Below are 22,589 nucleotides of genomic sequence, written 5' to 3'. Positions count from 1 at the left end.
AGTGAGGTGCAGAGAAGTTAAGCAACTGGCCCCTAGCCATTCATCTAGGAGTCAAACTCAGGTCCCATTTAGGGTGGTACTCTTCCCATGGCACTACACTGCTTATCAAGACATGGAGCACCTCAGGGCACATCCAAGGAAATTCTTAGGTGTCACATACAGTCCTTCATTGGTATCTATGGGGAACTGGTTCCAGGACCCCTGCATTTACCAAAATCTAAGGATGATCAAGTCCCTTATATTAAATGGTGTAATACTGTTGGCCCTCTGTATCTGAGTTCAGCATTCACAGATAGAAGCTGACTGTATGTATAGGTAGCATAAATCATTACACCCAACTTCACTAATTTAAAAATTACAAATTTGACTAATGTTTAATTTGATATGTTGGTTAGAGATCTAGCTAAGTATCTGACAAACAGCACTCTATAAGTTGATACAAATTTTATTACTAAACTACTAGAAACATTTAACTAGTAGCAAATCACTTGTATAATTTATAAGGACTTGAAACAACTAAATTATTAAAAACACTATACATTAAAATATTAAGGAACTGCATGGCAATTTCACTATGGCATCTAAACAAGAGCTTAGTTATGCTAACAGGGTGCACTGTTGGATGATTCCTGAAGCTACAAAGAGCTACAGGTATTGTAGCTCTTTTCTGAAAAGTTTAGATCACAGCTTCTGAACAGCTACCAGACTCGAAAGAGAAGGCAGAAAGCCAACAGGCCAGTTGTGTGCCTTATTCACACTAGAGCCTCTCTTAACCTCATAACACTGGGGGTCAAATCAGCTGCAAGGAAGCAAAGAAGCTCCTTTGAAGGGTGGGAGGCACAGGAATATGGAAAACATGTTCACATCACTGATCATTAATTAGTGTCACTACGGCAAAACAATAAACACTTGGAAATCAGGCAGAGCTAGTTTCAAATTCTGATTCCTCTACTTATTAACTCTATGACCCTGGGCTAACCCTGAGCCTCAGTTTCCTCATCTTAATATATGGATATCACCATCTATATCACAGAGCCACTGTAAGGATTAAATGAGCCAGCATATATAAAGTATACTGTACTGTGTCTGAATAAGCATTGAAAAGAAAAGTAAAGTACTAAAGGTCATCCAATCCAAATTCCTTGTTTTACGCAGCGGTTAAGATTCAGAAAGGCCTAGCTCCTTAGGGCCCCAAAGCTACCACAACACAATGTCTCTCTTCTATCTCCAGCATACCCTGCAACCCTGCAGAAAGAAACCCCTGAGCCATAAAGGGCAGTACAGGAGGACTTCCCAGCTGCTACTAAAACTCTTCCCCAGTTTTTATGCCAGAAATCCGTGCCTTTCACCACCAATCGTGGCTGAAGTCTGATTATTGTTCCAAAAGCCTACCCTTTGACTCTGCTTTTGATGTACCAGATTAAACCAAACACGTCTCTTGATACTTTGTGAAGGTCTTTGGCATACTTTTTATTAGTTCTTGGTAGTTTGCAAGAAAAACACTTCAACCCCTATTTCTCATCAACAGTCACCTTAGTAGAATTCAAGCCACTAGTGGGAAGATAACTCAAATTATCCTAGAATTTCCACCTGGCACTCTCACTTAGGATAGCTTTCTCTAGCTTGTCATTACGGTGGACTAAGAGCCTCATTGGATCTCTGCGGTTCTAACTCATATTCTTCCCCGGTCCTGCATCTCAACAGCCCTACACCAGACAATTGCATCATCTTGCCCTCATAAACACCCTGACACAAAACGAGTGCATGTGGTTACATGGGTCAAGCTTTAATGCTCCCAAAGAAGGCAGGGTGGGAATTGATGCGCTTAGTCAGAAAACTGATTTTGAATCACAATTACCTACTTACTAGCTGTATGACCTAGGCTAAGTTACTTAACCGTCTCTGAGCTCACTTCATGTGTAAAATGAAACAAGTAACATCTCATTTTCTTCATGTAAAATGAAAAAATAACACCAACTCACAGAAGTGTTGAGGCTTTAGTGGGTTAAAGCACTCAGCATTAATACCTAGCATGTGGTAGGTATTCAATTAATATTTAAATATACACTTGACTATAGCACCTATCATATAATTACGTTTTACCATGTCTCTATTACCAGAGGAAGGCTTCTTGAAGGCAGCAACTGTGTCTTATTTATATCTACATATATCCTCAGTGCTCAGTACAGAGATATAAATCACACCTGACCTTAGCCATAGTGTCAATGAAATAATAGGGAGTAGTGGGGACTGATGAAAACTGGAGAGTGCATGTCTCATCTGAAGGGGCAGCTATTGGGGAATTCCCTGGCGGTCCAGTAGTTAGGACTCAGCACTTTAACTGCCAGGGCCCTGGGTTCGATCCCTGGTCAAGGATCCCACAAGCCATGTGGCGCAGCCAATGGTGGGGGTGGTAGGGGGCAGCTGGTACTGAGCTCCAACTGATGAGGGCTATGGAAGAATGCTGGTCCACTGCAGTAAGAGCTTCAGATTCAATAAAAGAAGCAAAAGCCAGATCCTGGACACAAAAAGTTGATGCTAGCATAACCCCTGATATAGCATCCTGAAGAATGACTAAAGAACCAGAGTTATGGCAGAAGTTGGCCTCAACCACCATGGCAATTCCTGCCAAGGACAGGGTCTTGCTCAGTACCCCAGATTACCTGGTCTTGAAGGTTACACTGTATTCCAGCAGAAGCAAAAAGAGCAGCAAAGAAACTGGGCTCTTCAGCGGCCTGAACATTTTATTGATGGTGTCCTTAACTGACCCTTTTGGACTAGTAAGCAAACCTGTGGGTCCCAGGAAATATCATAGAAGAGAATCTCTAGAGAAAAATGAACTTCTCATATGTTGAGATGGGGAAACGAAGCCATATTCATTTGACTACTAAATTTGTTGTGTGCCTTATTATATACTAAGCTGATGAGACGGATGTATATAGCAGTTTGGTTTGCACTTATGTTGTTATAAGTTAGTGGGATTGGGGTATTTTTTTTAAGAACACCTTTAATCCAAGCGGCCAGAACCAAGCAGCATTAGTATTTTGGGTTATACTTTTAGAAGTTTTTCTCATGTAAATGAGATGTGAGGTTGAGTTAGTCCCCCCAATATTAGATAATACCATACAAAAATACTATACAAACTGTTTTGTAATCTTGTCTTACTTAAATAATGTGAATAATTTTCCCTATCAAATACAGACCTGTATCATTTATAATAATTGAATGATATTCCACTGAATGGATATAATTTTTTAATCAGTTCCATATTACTGAATAATTTCAATGTCTTCAATTCTAAAATATTGTAAATAGCATCACAGAGAACATCCATTATGCCCATTCCTTGTGCCACTACCCTTATTATGTCTTCCAGAACCCTTGCAACGGCTTCATAAATAGTATCGTTTTGTCTGGTTTAAAAAAAAAAAAAAAAGAAAGAAAAAGGAAACCAGATTGTTTAATGTTAAATCTTTCCATTTTCAATTTTGTTTCAATTTTTTTAAAAACGTATAAGCAGATCAAAGAAAACTGAGGGCTGCCGGATTGTAACTTCTGACCCGTATCCTTCACCTGACTTGGTTCTGAACAACTATTAGCTATTTAGCAAATCAAAATCACCTTCAAGGTTTAAAAAAAGGTATGTCGACACAAACTTAAAGTATCTGACAGATGTTCTGAAGATAATCCCCAAAGAAGTCCCAGAAACATTCTGAGCAATGATAACATCGTTAGAATAAGGAACATGGTGCTGGTGCTCAGTAAATGGCTGCTCAATAAATAAACGAATAAAGTAAACTAATATATGAGACCATAAGTGGATTATAAATTCTGAATTATTTGTTTTTTAAAAATAAATTATATTCTCCAAAGCATAAATGAAGACCAATGGATGGTAAACTACTCTAGAGAGACCAGTAGTTAATAATGCATGTAGAAGGCCAACACAGTGGTTGATGAACAGCAAATGCTCCAAAATATGGAGGCTGCTACTATTATTACTGTTATTGGCAACGGGACTAGATGGCCTTTGAAATCACATTCATCCCTAAGAGTCTATGTTAGTTTGGAAACATATCTTATATGTTCCCAGGAAAGTCCCTTCCCACTAATGGCCAAACTATGAATCCTATACAAAAGGATTCATTTTTTTATTCATAAACTCTCTACACCAGAATTACTCAACTGGGCTCCACTCCACACCAGTCATAACATGAAATGCTTATTAGGTGTTCTCACAAACAGGGTTCCATGGCCAAATAAGTTCGAGAAACACTGCATAATGTATCCTTTCTCTTGAAGAGTTGTTAAGGTATATGAGCACAAACGTTCTCAATACTAACTCTGCAGAAAAGAAATGCATTTCACATTGCCCATTACTTTGTCAAGGATCCTTTTTTCATCCCCAGAGGACACTTATTAGCATTGTATAAGAACTAATGTTCAATGGAACAGCTTGGGAAATGCTGCTCTAAGCCACTTACAAATTTTAGGGGAATGAAAGGAAGACCACAGGCAAGTCTATTCTGGTCAGAATGGTCAGTTTATTCTTCAAAAATGGTTGGAGTTTTACACACATTATGGCATTTCCCTTTTTAATGAAAATGACATTAAATATCACCATAAATAGCAATCCTCTGCCTCTCAAGTAACTGCCAACCGAGTATGCTTTGCTTCTTAAAAAGGCCCCAACTTTGTCATTTGATAATAAGCAAATTCTAAGCTACTTACCTTCAGGGTACAATAATAGTTTTTGACAGTTAAAAATGACAAAAATGTTCAACTGTACAGATTGCATGTACTTTCTTTTTTCTCTTTTAAATGGACACATCATGCCACTGGTGAGGGGATATGTTTTCTTAACACTGGGCAAAGAATCTCACTTCATATAGATAATGGAAAACTTGCAGCTCCTGAGGACAGAGTTAACAGTAATTAGGGGATTTTGAAAACCTTCAGTAACTCTAACAAATTTAAGCCAATGATAAGATATAAAATATTCTATGCTCCAATATCATTTCCTATGAGTCACTGAAGCATTTACTGAAGCACTGCTCAAGATCACTATTTTAGCTCATATTCATGAATGCGTTTAAGAATAATTCTTGAATCTGATTTATAACAATACACTGTTGATTTTAAATGAGGGTGTTCATTTAAATAGGACACCTTATATACCTTGAACATGAAGATTTGAACCTTTAATTTAAACCTATTCTACTGGAAACATTCAAATGCAAAGGTTAGACTAGTCCCTCTCTCTAAAAACTGCACCTTAAGTTTATCCATCAGAAAGCTCTCACTGTATAAAAGAAAGTATAACGGATTTAAACGCTACCTGCAGACAAGTAAGAACTTAAAACAAAATGGAAAATATAACTCCCATGCTGAAAATGAGTAAAGAGGTTACCTCACTGCTATCAGGTACATCACTGCTAAAACATGGAGAGGTGTGGGAAGGATGCAGCAAATTTTGCAACCTGGCAAAAATTTCTGCAGGCAGGGAGATTTCTTTCCTGAACCATTCCACAATGTTGTCTTTCTGCTTACTTCAAAGAAAATGTTATCCAGGTGACTACAAATCAAACTTACAGTCCTACTTCAACTTAATATTTCTACAACTAGAAAAAATTTCAAATGACTATACTGTAAGTCCCTTCTCGGACAAAATGATAAAACCGGTTGTTCTGATTTCAATTATCATTGCTCAATGAATAATCATTGCAAATATGAAGACTTTTTCTTCTCATCAGAATCACTACCATTCAGCACCTGGGGATTAACAGAGGGGATCAGGAAACAACCTAACCCTGAAACAAATGATCCTACGACTTTGCGGATTCATAAGTAATACTGACCTCACAGCGGTCCACTAGAAATCAGCTCCTAAACCACAACAGTACAACTAAATTAGACTATTTCTTTCATGTCAAGTGGCTCCCCACCCACCCCCGCCATGTAGAAATCTTACTGTACATAACAGAGCAGATAATTACAAAGCCTCCTCATCAAGGAAGCTCTACTTGGCTGTCAGGCAGATTTTATGCTATTCTCAAAAGAAAGTGATGTGTTCTCTCACTTATTAAGGTCCATTCAGTGACAGGCACCTACCATATGCTACTGTATTCATTTTTCAGTAAGTACTCTATAAGATAGGTATTATTAACCATTACTTTACAAAGGAAGTATTCATTTTTCAGTAAGTACTCTATAAGATAGGTATTATTAACCATTACTTTACAAAGGAAGAAACTAAGGCTCAGACAGGTTAAGAATCTGACCCCCCCCCCGCCCCCCCACGGAGGGTAAACACCTTACAGAGACAGAATTCTTTCCCAGGTCGGACTCCAAGGTCAGCAACTACACTAGCCCCTCCCAAAGGCACTTTTTGGCCAAAGTATTTCAAATCCATTTCCTCCTACAATTAATCTACTAATATTATGTTAGGTGCTTTGAGTCTCTGTGGGAAAATACTAAAATGACCTTGTAGCCCTCCTAACTAGTCACAGTGCATGCATGCAAAACTGAATAAACAAAATGAAAAGAGAGACTGTAAGACATCAGATAACTCACAATCAGTTTGCTGTGAGCACAAGGAATAGAATGGAAAAGAACAACTTGCTGGCTAAGGAATGTTCTTCTTAGGTTGTATGCCTGAGGCTGGAATGAACCTCAAGGAGGTCATTTGTGACCTTAATAATGTCCTCTGCTATTCTCCCTCCAGTGAATGAGGCAAACTTGTCAAAATACAAAAGGTGCCTTAGAGTCATCTCTGCGTCAAGTCAACGCTTCCAACAGGAGAGGAAATGCTGTCCAGTGGAATGAGCACTAGCCTGGGAATCCAGTAATCTGGCATACACTTGGCTGTGCCCTTACATAGAAATGACCTTATCAAGGTCATCACACTCTTCAGGGCCTCAGTACAAAGGGTGTGCCTGAAAGAACCAAAGGTCACTTCCCGAGCTAAGATATAAGAGTTTTTCTTTTTCTCATCATATTCTATGGTGTTAAGAGAACACTGTTTAAGGGACTTCCCTGTGGTCCAGTGGTTAAGAATCCGCCTTCTTCTTCTAGGGATGCAGGTTTGATCCCTAGTCAGGGAACTAAGATCCCGCATGCTGCGGGGCAGCTAAGCCCACAGGCTCTAGAGCCCACAACTAGAGAGCCCTCGCAACCGCAACGAAAGATCCTGTATGCCCCAATGAATATCCTGTGTGCCGCAACTAAGACCCAATGCAGCCAAATAAATAAATAAAATTTTTTTTAAAAAAAGAGAAAACACTGTTTAAGAGTAAGGGCTTCAAAAAAAAAGAGTAAGGGCTTCACAAATTGTGTAAGAATTAAGAGTTACAGACTTATGTTTGAATCTGGGCTCTGCCACTGACTGGCTATGTGACCTTGAGCAAATTACTCAACTCCTCAGTTTCCTCATATGTAAAAATGAGGGTGGTAATAGTACCTATCTCGTACTGTGTGAGGATAATATATATATTTATACCCTTGCTGGTTCAATGTAAGCACTCAATAAAAGGCAGTAACTATGACATTCCTGAATTTTATTCATATATCTTTAGTGGCTCAGTACCTCTGAACTAAGAAGTTAGAGAGGGGAATTTCAAAACTGCCTCAAAAAGACACCTACCATGGCCCCACATTTCACTCTGCTTTCTCTGTAAGTGGAGATAAGGAACCTTGAATCTTTTCTAGTGCCATGAATCAGTTTTGCCCAAATGGAAAATGTGTAAGCAAATGAAGTAACAATTATTTGTTATAAGGATTAAATAAGATGACAGACACAGTCTGTAAAGTACAAAGCATTAGTATGATTTCTGCTTAGAAGACAAAGCTGATGTTCACAAGGTTTTAGTATAAACTCAGATCTACTCAGACCTCCTGGGAGTTCAAGATTTCTAGGGTGGTCAGTTCCAAATTATATCAATAACAAGGCCCAGCAATTGGCCCTGGGTTAATGCAGAATGTACATGGGCTAATGTAGAATGAAAGTGTCACTGGTGCTGAAGAACAACCGCCAAGAAATGCTTGCTGAATAAAAAAGATATTTATATGTATACACTTGTTTTTACAACCTCGACCAGATTTGCTAAAAAAGAAACTAAGTTATGGATGCCGTAACGGTCTTCATATTTGATTAACTTAATGACTAAGCCAAATGAAGCTGAGATGATCAATGTACAAAATGTACAGCAAGCCCTGTTTTCCCTCATACTTTTGACTCTATCTTCCACACTGCAATGTAATTGCAAACATGAGGGAGGAGACCCTCACCTAATCATATCAAGACACAAAGGAGTTAAGACTTCCAATTCACTGGTCTCCCCTTGAAACCTGAATTATTTAAAAGTTTCCATGCAAAACTGGAATTGCAAATATTTTGTTGTAACCAGTTTTAATTTTACACATCATTGAGGATAAGCATATCCTAGGATCACCCCACAGTTTGAAGAAGGTACTAGGTTTTTAGATAGGTCCCAGTATTTGGGGACAAACATCCTAAAGAACTGGTGATGTTTGAAAAAGCTCCCCAGTGAGCTCTTTACACTATGCACTTGGTAGTTCCTCACTGCTTGGCATTAATCATTTCCATATATAGAAAGACTATGTCAGCAACATTCTGAAGCCTGGTTTTAAAGGATGCAGATTCTTAAGCTTTCTGTACATATTTTCCCCATTATCTACCTGGGTTCAGAAAAACTCCAGCAGTTTACTTTGTAAATCCCTCCCTTCACAATAGAAACCAAGGGATACAATTTAAATACCTAGTTGAAAAAATTATAATCTATATGGTTACCATTCTGTGGTTTGAACAGTACAAAAATTCTTTTTGTAATTATTCAAATAAATACAAATTCTTACTCAAATTCCCCACTCAATACACTCCTAACACCCAGAAGTCAAAGAAAGATGATCCACTGTGAAATATAAAACTATCTGGGAGTTTGACAAGTCAGGCTTATGTTGATAGTATGACATAGTAGATAAAACTACAAGCTTTGACATCAGGCAACTTGGATTTGAATCCCAGCTCAACCACTGAGTGACACTGGACAAGCTACTTAACCTCTCTGATCTTCAATTTTCTCATCTGCAACATGGGGATGATAATGCCTACCTAACAGGAAATGTGTTAAATGTGCTCCAAAATGTCAATTCCCTTCCTCTACCACTTTCCCCTTTTCTCTTGAAAATTCAGTTGCATTCACATAAAACTGAGAAATGTGAAAATCACAGGAGTTTCTTGAAAGTGGTATAAAAACTGAAGTGTAACGTCTATCTAAAGCTGAAAGAACCACCTAAGACAGACAAGGAAAAACAAATTAGGAAAACACAGAGGTTTAACAAATGTGTTTCCATGATCCCCAAACCTTGGGAGGAGCAAATGTAGAACAATCCAAGTCACCACAATTCAATGGAAAAGTAAGGTGCCCCCAATAAACTGACTCTAACAACTCTCAATTAGAACAAAAGCTTTTTTTTTTTTTGAACAAAAGCTTTTTGAAATATGAACCACAGAGAGTTGACAAGTCCTCTAACTTAAGACAAGATGCAAGAAGCTATGCACGAGCTTATTTTTGTTCCCAGCTGCTTATTTAAAAAAAAAAAAAAGTGTGTATGAAGGTGGGTGTATTTTTTAGTCATATATAAAAGGAAATAAATGAGCCAAGATCCAGGATCTCTGTCAAGCGCTCTTCCACTAAAGAGGAACCTAACAATATCCTTTCAAACAAATAATTGCAAAGTATCTGATATTTGCTAAAAAGAGCAGCTTTGGAAACTTGGAAACTCAGCCCTGAACTGTATCTTTCCTAGAACAGTAAAACTTCATGTAGAACATCTCAAAACTAGCAGCACGGTCCTGAGACCCGATAATCTATAACTACTCTCTTAATATAATCCCCAAATCGTAAAATTCCAAAAATGCTTCTGCTTTTTCACTCCTATAGATCTGTCACTACTTAATGCTGTGCCTCCTAGGCTCGGCATTCAGTTATTAAGACCATGCACACCTATCCCATAGAAACCCTCTCTCAGTCTGGGTCTGTTTATTTGCTCTTCACACCACTGCCCAGGTCTGGTAACTACGGACTCCAGGGCTCCACCAAAACCTCAGTGTTTCAAAACCGGGACTCCCTAGCAAAATTCCTGATCTGATCCTATTGTTCGCCGGGTATGTCTCTAGGGCCCTGATGCCCTCTCCTCCTATACCATGCCCTCAGACCTGGCACCCGTGGACATCAGGGTCATTCCCTGTGTTACACTCCAAGTCTAGCACCCCTGGATCTCGAAGATCCTCTCAACCTGAAACTCGGGTTTCAGTGTTTCCAAACCTGGCACCCTTGGCGCTTGCACGCCCCTATCCCGGGCCATGCACGTTCCATGAAGGGTACCTCTGGAATTTGGAGTGCCTCCCACTCCCGGCCATGCACAGGCTACCCACGAAGTACTGGCCAGACCATCTCCCACTCTTCCCCTTTAAGGCCTCTAGGCTCGCCCCCAACCTCCACCCCACGCCTGCGCCGTAGGGGGTCATCACCCTGCAGCCAGAGAGCCCCAGACGCGCGCATCCCTACAGCCTCCGATTCCTTCATCACCCCCTAGGCCAGAGCCAGCGCGACCAATAACGTGCCAGGTCCTCGGCCTCCCCGCCACCGACCAATCACGAGCGAGCCCCCCCGCCGTCGCCTTCCGCCAATGGGAGAAAGCCCGCGGGTCGGGCCGACAAGGCGTACGGACCCCACGAGCGCAGCGGCGGCGACAGCGGCGGGCACGGCGAGAACACAACATGGCGGCGGGCAGGCCGCACCGAGCTACAGCAGCAGCCGCGCGAGGGAAGTGAGGTCTCCGCCGAAGGCGGGAAGCGCCGCCCCTCCCCCCGCCGCCGCCGCTCACCTCTCCCCCTTTCTCCCGCGGATGCTCCCGCACACTCACACGCCTCTGCTTAGAAGTCCAAGGAAGAGCAGGAGCCGCCCCCGCGCTCCTGCGGAGTCGGGCAGTGCAGAGACCTGGGCACGGCGGAGGGGAGGGGGAAGCGTGCGTCAGGGAGAACGGAGCGCGCGCCAAGCGGGGGTACAAACAAGATGGCGGCCACGCCGTTTGCACCGTTTCCCCCCTCCCCCTCACCTTCCCCTCCCCCTTCCCCTCGGCGCTTCGACTCCCAGTGTCTTTATTGCGCAGAAGCTTAGTTGCCTGAAGTCTCGCGGGATATGAGAAGGGGCGATGACTTTGTGAGGCGGAATGAGAGGCGAGAATCTTCTGACCCCGCCCCCTTTGGGGGATTCGGGATTCGGAGGCGTTTAGTAGTGACCTGCGTGGAGCGTTCCGTGTTTGTGGATCTCTGCTTTGGTGCGCCAGCTTTTGAATTTTAGGGGAATAAAGTTTTTGTGAGTTTTTTTTTTTTTATTTGGGAGGACGCAGAGCTGGAGGCTGGAGGGCGACGTGGGAATGCCAAATTAAGTGCGCCTTTAATGATAGCTACCAGTACCGTAAAAGAAGGGCTATAACACCAAAACTGTAAAATGACATACTCCAAAATAAAGAGCATCACTTCCCAATAGTGGTCACTTGTTACCTTACGTCGACATGGACATTGCTTTTCTCACTTGAATGCAGTTTAAAACTTTTTAAAAAACAATTGGAAACTAAACTACAATGAACATTATATCTTTTTCATACTTTACTGCTTTAATCTCCACAATTACTTGGTCGAAGGCATCAGCATTATTTTTATTTCACTGGTGATAAAACTGAAGCGCAAAAAAGGTTAAATTGATCAAGGCTCCGCAGCTTAGTAAGTGTTGAAACTCAGTTTAAATAGCCCCCAAACCTGTAGATAAATGCATCAAATATGTATTGAGTAGAATTAGCTGCAGGCGCAAAGAGAAGTGAGACTGCTCCTGCTGGTGGTTACCTTGAATTTTACAAATGACCTTACAGCCTTTCTGAGACTTGGGTTGCAGGGGTCCTCAACAATAAAATCAATACACTATTATTATTTCCTTCCTTTGATTTTATGACCCTGGTGATAAAGTAGTTGAGAATAGTGGAATAAACCCTTGACTTGAACTCAGGGAAATCGTTTTCAACTCCAACTTTAATAAATCTCATTTCAGGCATTCAATGAATATTTGATGAATGAATGAACAAAACCTAACTAGTTATAAGACACCTGACTTCACTGAGTCTCGATTTCTTCATCTGTAAAATGATCTAATTCCTACCTCCTGGGAGTGTTGGGGAGATTGAATGAAATAGTATAATGGCGAGTGCTTTGTAAATTGCAAAAGTGTTATAAAGAAGTTAGTGATAATGATTTTTCAGACCTGAGAAATGGCGTAAAAAATTAAAAACAAACTCAAGAAATAGTATGTTGAGATAGATAAGCTTAGCTAATGGGAAAAAGCTAGCTAAGTCTTTCTACAAATGTTTATTGAGCAATTATTGCATATACTATGCTTGTGAAAGAGAAGAAAAATGTGCAGGAAGCAGCACAAATTAGTATTATTAGTTATCATTCTTGTAATTAAGTATTGACAGTATATAGGGGCTGCAGTCAGTTTCCCTCTGGGAGTGTGGAAATCAGGTTGCCCTCAGAATTAAACTAATAAAAATTTACATAGTAGAAGAAATTAGCTAATGGTGGTAGTAAACATATTTTAACAACTGGTACTTCTCAGGCACTGATCTACCAGATGTGAATTCCAGGAAGGGTCCAGGAGATATCCCTCTGTACTAGGTGTTAACCCTTCAGTTGCTAGTTTTTAAATAGTAGGTCCCAGGGGAGGGGAGTTGTCAGGAAAGTTGGAACAGCAGCTATTTACCAGCTAGTACCAAAGTATTTCAGTATTTTAGTAGTCGGTATTATAACTGGTGTCAGTCACACTAGTACATACAGGCTGAATATTAGTCCTTGCTGTAGACTGTGGTTATCAATATTCTCTGCCCTTCCTTTTCTAAAACCCTCCCCATCTGGCCTGTCCCTAGGAGGTTATACTTCTCACCCTAATGCCATCAAGCTAGGCTTTGTTTTGGTCAGTGAAATGTGAGTAGAAATAGCTTGATCCAGTTCTGAGTAGAAATGTATGGGCCATCTCATGATTCCACCATATTTTTCTTCAGCCCTGAGAGGATCATGTTCCAAATAGAGCTGCTTTTCTAGCTTTGGTCCCAGAATGAAGATGTGCAGAGCCACAGCTGACGCACAAGACATGTAACGTGAGTAAGAAATAAACCTTTGCTATAAGCCACCGAGATTGTTTTAGTTGTTTGTTACTGCAACATAACTTAGCTGGCCTAAACTGGCAAATACAGTTCTGAAATTAGCTATCTGTAGGGGTAAGCCAAGAGCTTAGCTACAAGCATGATCAAAAAATAAACCAGACTCTGATCCAGTTCATATGAAAGGGAATCTCAAGGCAGATGTGATTGTAATTTAATAAACAGAAGCCTAATCAATCTTGTCAACCAATCATTCTGTGTCCTATTTGGAGAGAGATTCTGTGAACCGACGGGCTTAATCGGCCATGACGACTCAAAACAACCCAGTCACAGAGGCAAGCATTAGCATTGTCTTTCTGAGCCCTGTCTCAGTCAGGCCAACCTGGGCATTAACATTTCCTTGTCCGTGTCATCCCTATAGTGGGTGAGAATATCTCAGGCTGCCTCAGCTGAGAAATGCTTCTTAAGATCAATGTTTTTTCCTGGTATGATTCTACGCTCACCCAGCAAATGTATTTCCTGTAGGGACAGAATTTAGCGATCTGTCACCTAGAGGATCCAAGTTCTTTTGATAATTGCATTTTTCATTGTAAATTAATCTATTGGATTCTGGTTTATGTAACTATCAGTTTTTGTGAACTTAGAGAATACAAGAGTCCCCCTGGGAGATGGTTCCATTCTGTGCTTACTATTAAAATCAGGCTTCTGAGTTTGCAAGGCTGAAGACCAGTTCTGGGATGATGGTAAATTCCTTAAAGTTTTGGAACTGTAGAGGGACCTGTCTAGACAACCAGCTGGACTACCTTAAGCTACACCCCTCTATCTCATTGTGTGCCTTCTTTGATCTCAAAGAAGAGCGGTAAGTGCTAAAGAAAGGTAAGATTCACATGCTGTGGGAGTTCAAAAAGGGAGAGATTTCTTCCATTTAGTATGAAATAGTGAGAAGAGTTCAGGAAAGATTTGTGAGGATGTGACGTTTAAAAAATGAGTAGAATTAGGGGAAGAGCATGCCACGTGTAGGTGACCATTAGAGCAAATATAGGAAGCAGGGAATTGATGGAGGAAATATAGAATAAGAGGATAAGGAAGAAAAATCATCTGGAAAAATACATTGTGGTCAGATTAAGGCTCTTGGGTTTTATTTTCTGGTAAGGAGAGTTAGTGGTGGAAGTTTTTTTTGTTTTACCTTTTTTTTTTTTTTTTTGCGGTACGTGGGCCTCTCACTGTTGTGGCCTCTCCCGTTGTGGAGCACAGGCTCCGGATGCGCAGGCTCAGCGGCCATGGCTCACGGGCCCAGCCGCTCCACGGCATGTGGGATCTTCCCAGACCGGGGCACCAACCCGTGTCCCCTGCATCGGCAGGCGGACTCTCAACCACTGCACCACCAGGGAAGCCCTGTTTTACCATTTTAATCACTTTTAAGAGTACAGTTCACAGGCACTAAGTACTTTCACATCGTTGTGCAACCATCACCACTATTTGTCTCTAGAATATTTTCATCATCCGATACTGAAACGCTGTGCCCATTAAACAATAACTCCCCATCCTCCCCTCCCCCAGCTCCTTGGAACCACTGTTCTACTTTCTCCCTTTGAATTTGACTATTCTAAGTATATCATATAAGTGGAATTATACAATTATATGTTTATCCTTTTATATCTGGCATATTTCACTTAGCATAATGTGTTCAAGGTTCATCCATGTCATAGCACGTACCAAACTTTCATTTGTATTTATGGCTGAATATACTATTCCATTGTGCGTATATAGCACATTTTGCTTATACATTCATCCATCAATGGACATTTGGGTTGTTTCCATCTTTTGACTATTGTGAATAATGCTGCTATGAACATTGGTGTACAAATATCTGTTTGAGTTCCTGCTTTCAATTCTTTGGGATACATACCCCAAAGTGAAATTGCTGGATCATATGGTAATTCTGTTTAATTTTTGAGGAGCCACTGTACTGTTTTCCACAGCAGCTGTACTGTTTTACATTCCCAGTGATAGAAGTGTTTACAGAGGGGAGTGACATGGTCAAAACTGTGTTTAAAGACTATCTGGCAGAGATAACAGGATGGAATAGGGTTGCAGAATGACCAGTTAGAGACTTCCACAACATATCAGACAAGATGTAACAAGAGCCTGAGCACATATGTAGCAGTGAGAATGGAAGGAAGAAAATACAAATGCAGCGGTGATATTGCCAACGTAGGATTGGAAGGACTGGACTGTTGATCAGCTGCTGTAGGGGTGGGGATCAAGAGAAATGAAGGTGTGTAGTATGACCCCCAGGTTTCCCACATGGGAGGATGGTAATCTCCAGATGAAGACTTCTGGACTTCTCCAGAGCGTGTCGAGTGGGACATTGTAAGGTCTAGGATGGACACTTGTTGTCTTGCCTGCTCAACACCCTTGCCCTTTCCAATGGTAATGGCACTCTACTTGCAGCCCAGCTGCTGAGCTCTGAAATCCATTGCCCTTCACCCCCAGGCCTCACTTCCCACAAGCTATTCCTGGCCGATGACTGAGCACAGCAGAGAATTTTGGACAGACTTCTTCCTGGGGTAAGTGACACTCTTCTGATGGACGGGTTGGCTCAAGGACTCCTCAGTGACCTCACAACCTTTCCTTGGAGCTGCACGGCAGTCTAAGGTGCTTCCACCTAGAACTCTCGCCTTCTTTCTTCTTCACTTAGGGTCAGACCTGTCTCACTGTCAGATGGTCCTCTCCCGGTCTCTTTTAGGTCTTGCCCCCATTTTCCCTCACGGGTGTTTTCCATGATACATTTCTTGCATTTAACCCTGTCTAGGTGTCTGTCTTCTGAGGATCTGAACTGACATGAGGGGAAGGAGGATGAGATCGTAGTACCTCCTCTCCACCCCATCAGCCATAGGGGTAAGCCTATGACCCAGTCTGACCAATCATAATGATCCCCACATCTTGGCCTAGTGCCTCCTCAGAGTCTCTCTGCATCATTTGGCTCCCAGACCATCAGCTGCTTGTTCCACCTCAACCACAGACGTGGCTGACCAACTCTGAGTGAGGCCTCACAGTTCCACTTCCTGAGGCCAGCTAGTTGCAAATATGGATTCTCTGGCTTCTCCTGCAATTTCCAGACCCTGAGGACACACCACCTCACAGAGCATGAGATCTGGCTTCCTAAGCAGCTGCTGAAGGGGTCAATGAAGCAACCTAGAAGTACAGGAGATTTAACTGCCCATGGGGTCAACTATGATTAATGGGGGAACAATCCACTCTCCCTTCCTACCTCTGATGGACGGTTTCATGGTATAGTTTCTCTATACAACCCGTCTATAGGCATTCTGTATGGCCAAGTGGGTAGACCTGTCCAGAGACTAGATGTGTCTCTTCACAGCTCATCGTAAAGAAGTAGCAGCAAACATTTCCTTGCATTGCTTGCCATCTTTTCCTGCTTCCCCATCCCCTTATCCTCACTGCCCTAGGACTGTGCATCCCATATAAAGCTTTAGCACTTAACCCCTTTTTCAGGCTTTGTTTTCCAGGAACCCTTGCTTAGACAGATCACAGTTTCTGAACAGATGGGCACATGACCCAAACTAAGCTAAGCAAGGCCTTCCTAAAGATGTGAAATATAGGAGAGACAGGACATTTCTTCTGTAGGTCTTGAGCCATAGAGATCTGTGGGTGGCTATCATTTCTGCTTTATGGACAGAGCCTGCCTGAGCATGCAGGCATCACAGAGGAAGGCAGAGCTCAGAGAAAGAGAAGGACACAGTGCCCAGACATCCTTTGGGCTCTGAGATCCAACTCTCTCCAATATGTGTAACTGTTTTTGTGATTTCTTTACCTCCCTAAAGACCAGTTTTCCCAATCCAAATCAAAGAAAAGGTGGTCATCCCTAGATCCCACATTGCGTACATTAAAGAGATCAGTCAGGTGACTAGATTTTGGGGCTCAATTTCAAATTCCTGGGAGAGAGAGCTGTTCCTTGGATTAACTTTAGCCAGAAGTTTGCCCCTGAACCAATCAACTTCATTATGAGGTACAGGATCATGTATACACATGGCTGTAGCCACTGTAAGCCTGTGAATGAAGGTACGGTAGTGTATAGGGATAGAAAAGTGGGAGCAGAGAGTTGGGCAGACCAACCAATGGCTGCCCACTCTCTGAGAATAAATAAGGGGGGAAAGGGTAAAGGGAAGGGGTCTGAGGACAGAACACTATCTAACCCAATGCTATCCTACACTTTATCTAAACCAACACTATCCAAAAGAACTTTCTGCAATAATGGAGATGTTTTATATCTGTGCTGTTAAATATAGCAATCACCAGCCACGTGTGGTTATTTAGCACTTGAAGACAGCTAATACAGCTGAGCAACTGAATTTCTTTCCTCATTTGATTTTAATTTAAAATTGAATAAGTATATGTAGTTAATGACTACATATTGGACAATACGCACTGTTGATCTGCTTGGGAAGACAGCGTGGAATATTGGCTATTGCGTCTGCTTTGGAGTCAGCCCGAGCTAGGTTCAAGTCTCAACTCTACTTCTTATAAATTGAACAGATTACCTGATCCCTCTGAGCTGTAGAGTTAAAAGACGTAAAGAACGGTAAACAACATAGGATACCAAAAAGAGAGAAAGGGGCAAAAGATTCTGCACAGGGACAAAAAGTCAGTTGGATTTAGCAATTAGGAGACTGAGTGAATTAAGACAGAGAAGTGTTCAAAGTGTGTTGGGGTAAGAGCCAGACCAGCAATTTACCTGTCTTTTGGACATCTGTTAAGTATCTTTCCTCTGGAGGGGGATCCCAGGCACGGAGAGACAGGGAACACAAAAATTTTCTCTTAATCCTGATGGCCACATGGGGAGCTAAAAACCCAAAGGCATATCCTGAAGGTAGGGCTCCAAGGTCAAGCCAGAAAAACAGTCATAAACAGTCAGCCATGGGGTCTGGAGCCAAAGATGGGGTTGCCTAGACCAGGAAGCTAGAAGAAAAGAACACCTCATAAAATACCCTCATTACATAGCACTTACTGTGTGCCTAGATTGTGAGCCCTTCAGGGTTCAGGGCCATGTTCTTCTTGGTATCCCCATCATCTAGTAAGTTCCAGACACCATAGTAGGTGTTAAATTAACATCTGTAGAATGAATGAATGAAAGTAAGCCAGTCCACTCCCTGGTGCATGGTAGACACTCTAAAAATGTTAAGTTATCAGAAGGAGAAAACTCTGCAGTGAGAAGGTGCCAGGGTATCCTTCTTGGCTTGGAAACCCTGTTTGTAAGGTCCCCAGCATATTGCCTGGCACAGAGGGATTGCTCAACGAGTGGTCAAAAGGGTAATGATTATTAGTGGGGGAGAAAGCTTTTGCATAATGATTGGGGAAAGCCTTGATAATAATAAGAGCTAACCTATGTTGATCTCATTTAATTCTTAGCCCACTCAACGAGATAGATTTTATTAGACTGATTTTATAGATGAGGAAACTTAAAGAAGAGATGTAATTTATCCAAAGTTAGCCAGTTCAGAAACCTCAGGGCTGGAGTTGAACCTGAGCTTCCATGATTCCAGAGTCTAGGCTCCAGCAGCAAAGATTTGGGAGGCAGGAGGATTGCCAAAAGAGGAGTTTAAGGAAGAAAGTTCTGGGGTCGAAATTCACTTCTGATTTCTATACATTTACACAAATCATGATGCCTTCTTCCCCCTCGAATGCCCACTTCTTGACTTCTTGGCAAGGTCCTCACCCCTTCTACTGAGTTCATCTCTCTAGGCCACCCTTCTGTTTCCTGTCCCATTCAACCATATATACTCTCCTTCAACTTAAGGAAATAGGAATTGAAATGGGGTCAAGGGGAGCTTTTTATTTGTTGGTTTGTTTTAGTTTTAAGAAGGAAAACTCTAGAGCAATTTTGTAAACTAGGTATTCCAGTAGACAGGCAGAAATTGACAATGCAAAAGAGAGAAAAGATCTGCAGAAGTAAGTTTTTGGGGTCCTTGGCACAGATTGGGTAGAGTTTGACCTCTGATAGGAGCTGGGACCCTGAGACTTTTCTTCAGAGCAAAAGAAGACAGAGAATATGGATACAGAAGCAGGAAAGTTCATAAATGTTAAGAAGCTTAAAATCCAAAGTTAAATTTTGCAGCAATTGATGATGGAATGGTCTAGGACAGTGTTTTTCAAATTGCAGGTCCTAGCTTATTAGTAGACCATAAAATCACTTAGAAGTTTGCAACCAGCTTTATTTTAAAAAATGGAATAGAATTGAAAATTTGAACTAATTACACATAGCAAGGGTAAATACTGTGAAAACTACTGTGAAACTTCTGTTTCAGTTATATATCCAACTACATGTATACTGTAAAGTTTATTTCTTATTGAGGGCACAGTAAAACATATTTTAAAGCCACTGTTCCAGGATGAGACCATGAGAAGAGTGGCTGATTCCCAGAACTTTCTTTCTCTTCTATGATGTGTGTATATTGGCCTTGCTTTGTGACCAATAGTAGGCACCCTAAAGGACATGAGCCTGATGCAGTATGCCAGAGCTTCCTAAGCAGTGGCTACAGCACGTGCATTCCATATGTGCCTAAACATTAGTCTCCTAGTCTTCGGGCTACTCTTTCCTCCTGAGAAGAAAATCCTGAGATTCACTATGATTGGACAGGCTGAGTTCATACCACCACCCTGAACCAATCATTCTGGCCAGTGAGATTGACCAGCTCACCCCTCCGCTTCCCTGATGGAGTCAGCTTCCTGGAAACACATGGATCGTAGAAAGGAAATCAGGGGCTGTTGCAAAGGGGGAAATGGAAAAATGAGGTAATCAACTAATGTTCAATACACATGGCCTTTGAGGTGCCAAAATTAGTTGTAAGTTTCAATAACATTTGTGCTGGTCATTTGCCTGTTTGCTCTGAGCTCTAATCTAGCCTTTCCATGCTCTGCTTTGTGCTGAAGAGTGCCAGGCCCTGAAAGGCCCTGAAAAGTACACTTCCCAGACTCCCCTTGCTAGCTGGCTTCCTGTCAGATTCAGCCAAGGGGAAGTACAGGTGGGAAATTGTTTGGCTGGAGATGGGATGGCTGGAGGAGAGGCAAAGCCATTTTCTCTCTGCATCCGCTAGAGACTCTGGCAGGAGCTGGTGGTTATGGGCTCAGACCTTCAGCGTTTCCAAAAGTGTCAGTGGTACTGGAGGGATAGCTGTAGACTCCAGTGACCTCTGGCAGTTCTGCCAGCAGCATCATTTCAAAAGCAATATTCCAGTAGCATCAACAGCAAGTGTACTTCTGGATCTAGTAAACACCCTTCCATTTGATCCTCCAGGTCTAGGGGTGGTAGAAGCTTCCTGCAGCTACTAATCTCTAGTTTTCCTCACCTTACCCTTTTGCTTCCTCAAGCCAACCAGTTCTCTGAAATAAATGACCTCTGAAATTCCAAGCATGTTTTCTGTTTTCTTGTCTTCACCCTGACTGACATGGCACTGCCCTGGCCATTAGCTGACTGCCAGGATTAATTTCCCAGGTGTGCTGTTTGCAGGTGTTGAGCTGGGTGATGCCACAGAGCAGAACATTAAGCTCTCTGCTGGGGCATTGGGACAGGAGCAAGGGAGACCCTGGAGAAAGCACAGAGAAAGCCTCCCACTCCTTTTGCTTCCTCATCTTTCCCTATTAGAACTGTGTGATGGAGAACTTAACTGCCTGCCTCCCAAGATAACTTGACTCCACGTTGTGACTGAAAGGGATGGGCTGCGGAATGATGGGGTGGGAATACAGCAAGGAGCACAGTTGGCAAGGGGGCCCAAAATGGACGAGCCGGGATAGGGTGCCCTTGCTGCAGAGTAGAGTTTAGGGAGGGAGGAGGGGCAGGGACTATGACCTCTGCATCCTCTTTTTCAGAGGAGCTGATGGAGGGATAGACCTGTGGTTCTCAACATTTCCTGTCTTACTGCCCCCCAAGTGCTCTGCAATCAAAACAAGAAAACTGACTCTTAATGACATTTATCCTGGCTGATACCAGAGGAACTGTTACTGAATCCTTATGTCTAACCTGGCTCACTTCTGTGAGCTCCTGTTGCTACCCAGGCCACTGGGGGTAGTCAAGTCTCTTGAGGGCCTGGAGAGGTAAGATTGTGGATAACTCCTGGAGTCTTCAAAGGGGCAGCCATGCCAAAAACACCACTTCTCTCAGAGACCCTTTGCCACGGCCAGTAGCGTCTTGCACGATGTTATTAAGTCAGTCCCACTTAAGTATGATCCATGATTGGAAACCTAGATCCAGTCAGCCATTAACTTGCTCTGTGATCTTGGGCAGATCAGTCAAGCTCAATCTCAACATTTCCATCTGTTTGAAAAAGAGCAGAGGGATAATTTTTCTAAATTCTTTTAAAATAAATCATTTTAAGGGGATGGATGGGATGGGAAAAATGATAGGTGTTACCATCTACCCCTCCTTCTCGCCCATCCTCCCTGGGTTTCTGTGAGTATCAAATAAGACAGCAAGCATGAAAATGTCCTGAAAAGTACACAGCCCCACACAAAAGCAAGGAAGTGTTATTATCCACATAGTTGTTAGCTTAGAGGGATGAAGGCAGGGCACAGGCTGAGAGCCAAACAGCTGGAAGGCAAGAAACCTTAACACCAAAAAAGGAAACTTTCTTTGTTCAAATTTTTCCTGGAGTGACACTTTCTTTGGAGCAGACCTGGCACTGGAATCCTCTGAAATGCTGACATGGGTCCAGGAAAGTGTTCAGGGGGCAGTTAGGGCATCCAACAGCCAAAAGATGCTGGAGAAACACCAGGCCTTATTCCTCAGTTCCTCTGTGATCCAACAAAGGATGCAATGGAAGAGGGAGGTTGAGGTTCAAAGCTGGTGTGTGCTGGATCCTCCTCCAGGCTCTTTAACCAGCCACCAAGCTATCTGGGGACCCAGGATGCCATGGGCATGCTGTAACTAATACTGAACTCAGCTGCCCACAGTCTAAACACCATCCTATGTTGTGTTCAAAGAGAACATTGATCTGGGGAGGACCTTAGGGACTGTCTAGTCCAACCAAGGCCCAGTGAGGGGCAAAGACTTTACAAGATAACAAGTAGTCAGGCTCATGGGGCTGCAAGGAACAGAAACCAACTCCTGCAACTCCCATGTAAGGACTGACATTGAAACACCAGCAGGAACGAGGCAGCTCTAGGACTCACTGCTCTGTCCATGCTCCCTCTGCTCACACCCTCCCCGTCTCTGCACTGCACGCCTCCTCCCTCCACCTTCTCCCACCCTCCTCCTCCCACCCTCCTCCTCCCTCCCTCCCCCTCCCTCCCTCCCTCCTCCTCCTCCCTCCCTCCCTCTTTTCCTCCTCCTCCTCCCTCCC

At 42.5% G+C, this 22,589-nt stretch overlaps 1 protein-coding gene and 1 long non-coding RNA gene across 6 annotated transcripts in view; one reads left to right on the top strand and one right to left on the bottom strand.

The window, feature by feature from the left end:
* Positions 1-11,114, bottom strand: part of NFYC (nuclear transcription factor Y subunit gamma) — a 63,310-nt gene extending 52,196 nt beyond the window's left edge. For 2 of the 5 annotated variants that reach the window (XM_067725683.1, XM_067725689.1), the window contains exon 1: positions 10,948-11,114. The gene's annotated coding sequence lies outside the window, so the exon portion shown is untranslated. Of the gene's footprint in view, positions 1-10,406; positions 10,426-10,908 lie in introns of those variants that run through there. The other 3 variants (XM_067725686.1, XM_067725685.1, XM_067725688.1) reach the window with 3 other exon arrangements.
* Positions 11,115-11,206: 92 nt separating this feature from the next.
* On the top strand, positions 11,207-22,572 carry LOC137218581 (uncharacterized). Its single transcript, XR_010940760.1, has 3 exons — positions 11,207-13,230; positions 15,730-15,803; positions 16,049-22,572. It is a non-coding gene; the product is annotated as an uncharacterized lncRNA (long non-coding RNA).
* The last annotated feature ends 17 nt before the right edge of the window (positions 22,573-22,589 follow it).

This window comes from Pseudorca crassidens, chromosome 2 (genome assembly GCF_039906515.1).
Source record: "Pseudorca crassidens isolate mPseCra1 chromosome 2, mPseCra1.hap1, whole genome shotgun sequence".
NCBI classification, from domain to species: domain Eukaryota; kingdom Metazoa; phylum Chordata; class Mammalia; order Artiodactyla; family Delphinidae; genus Pseudorca; species Pseudorca crassidens.
Note: the sequence above shows the minus strand (reverse complement) of the source record. Positions and strands in the feature narration are given on the sequence as shown.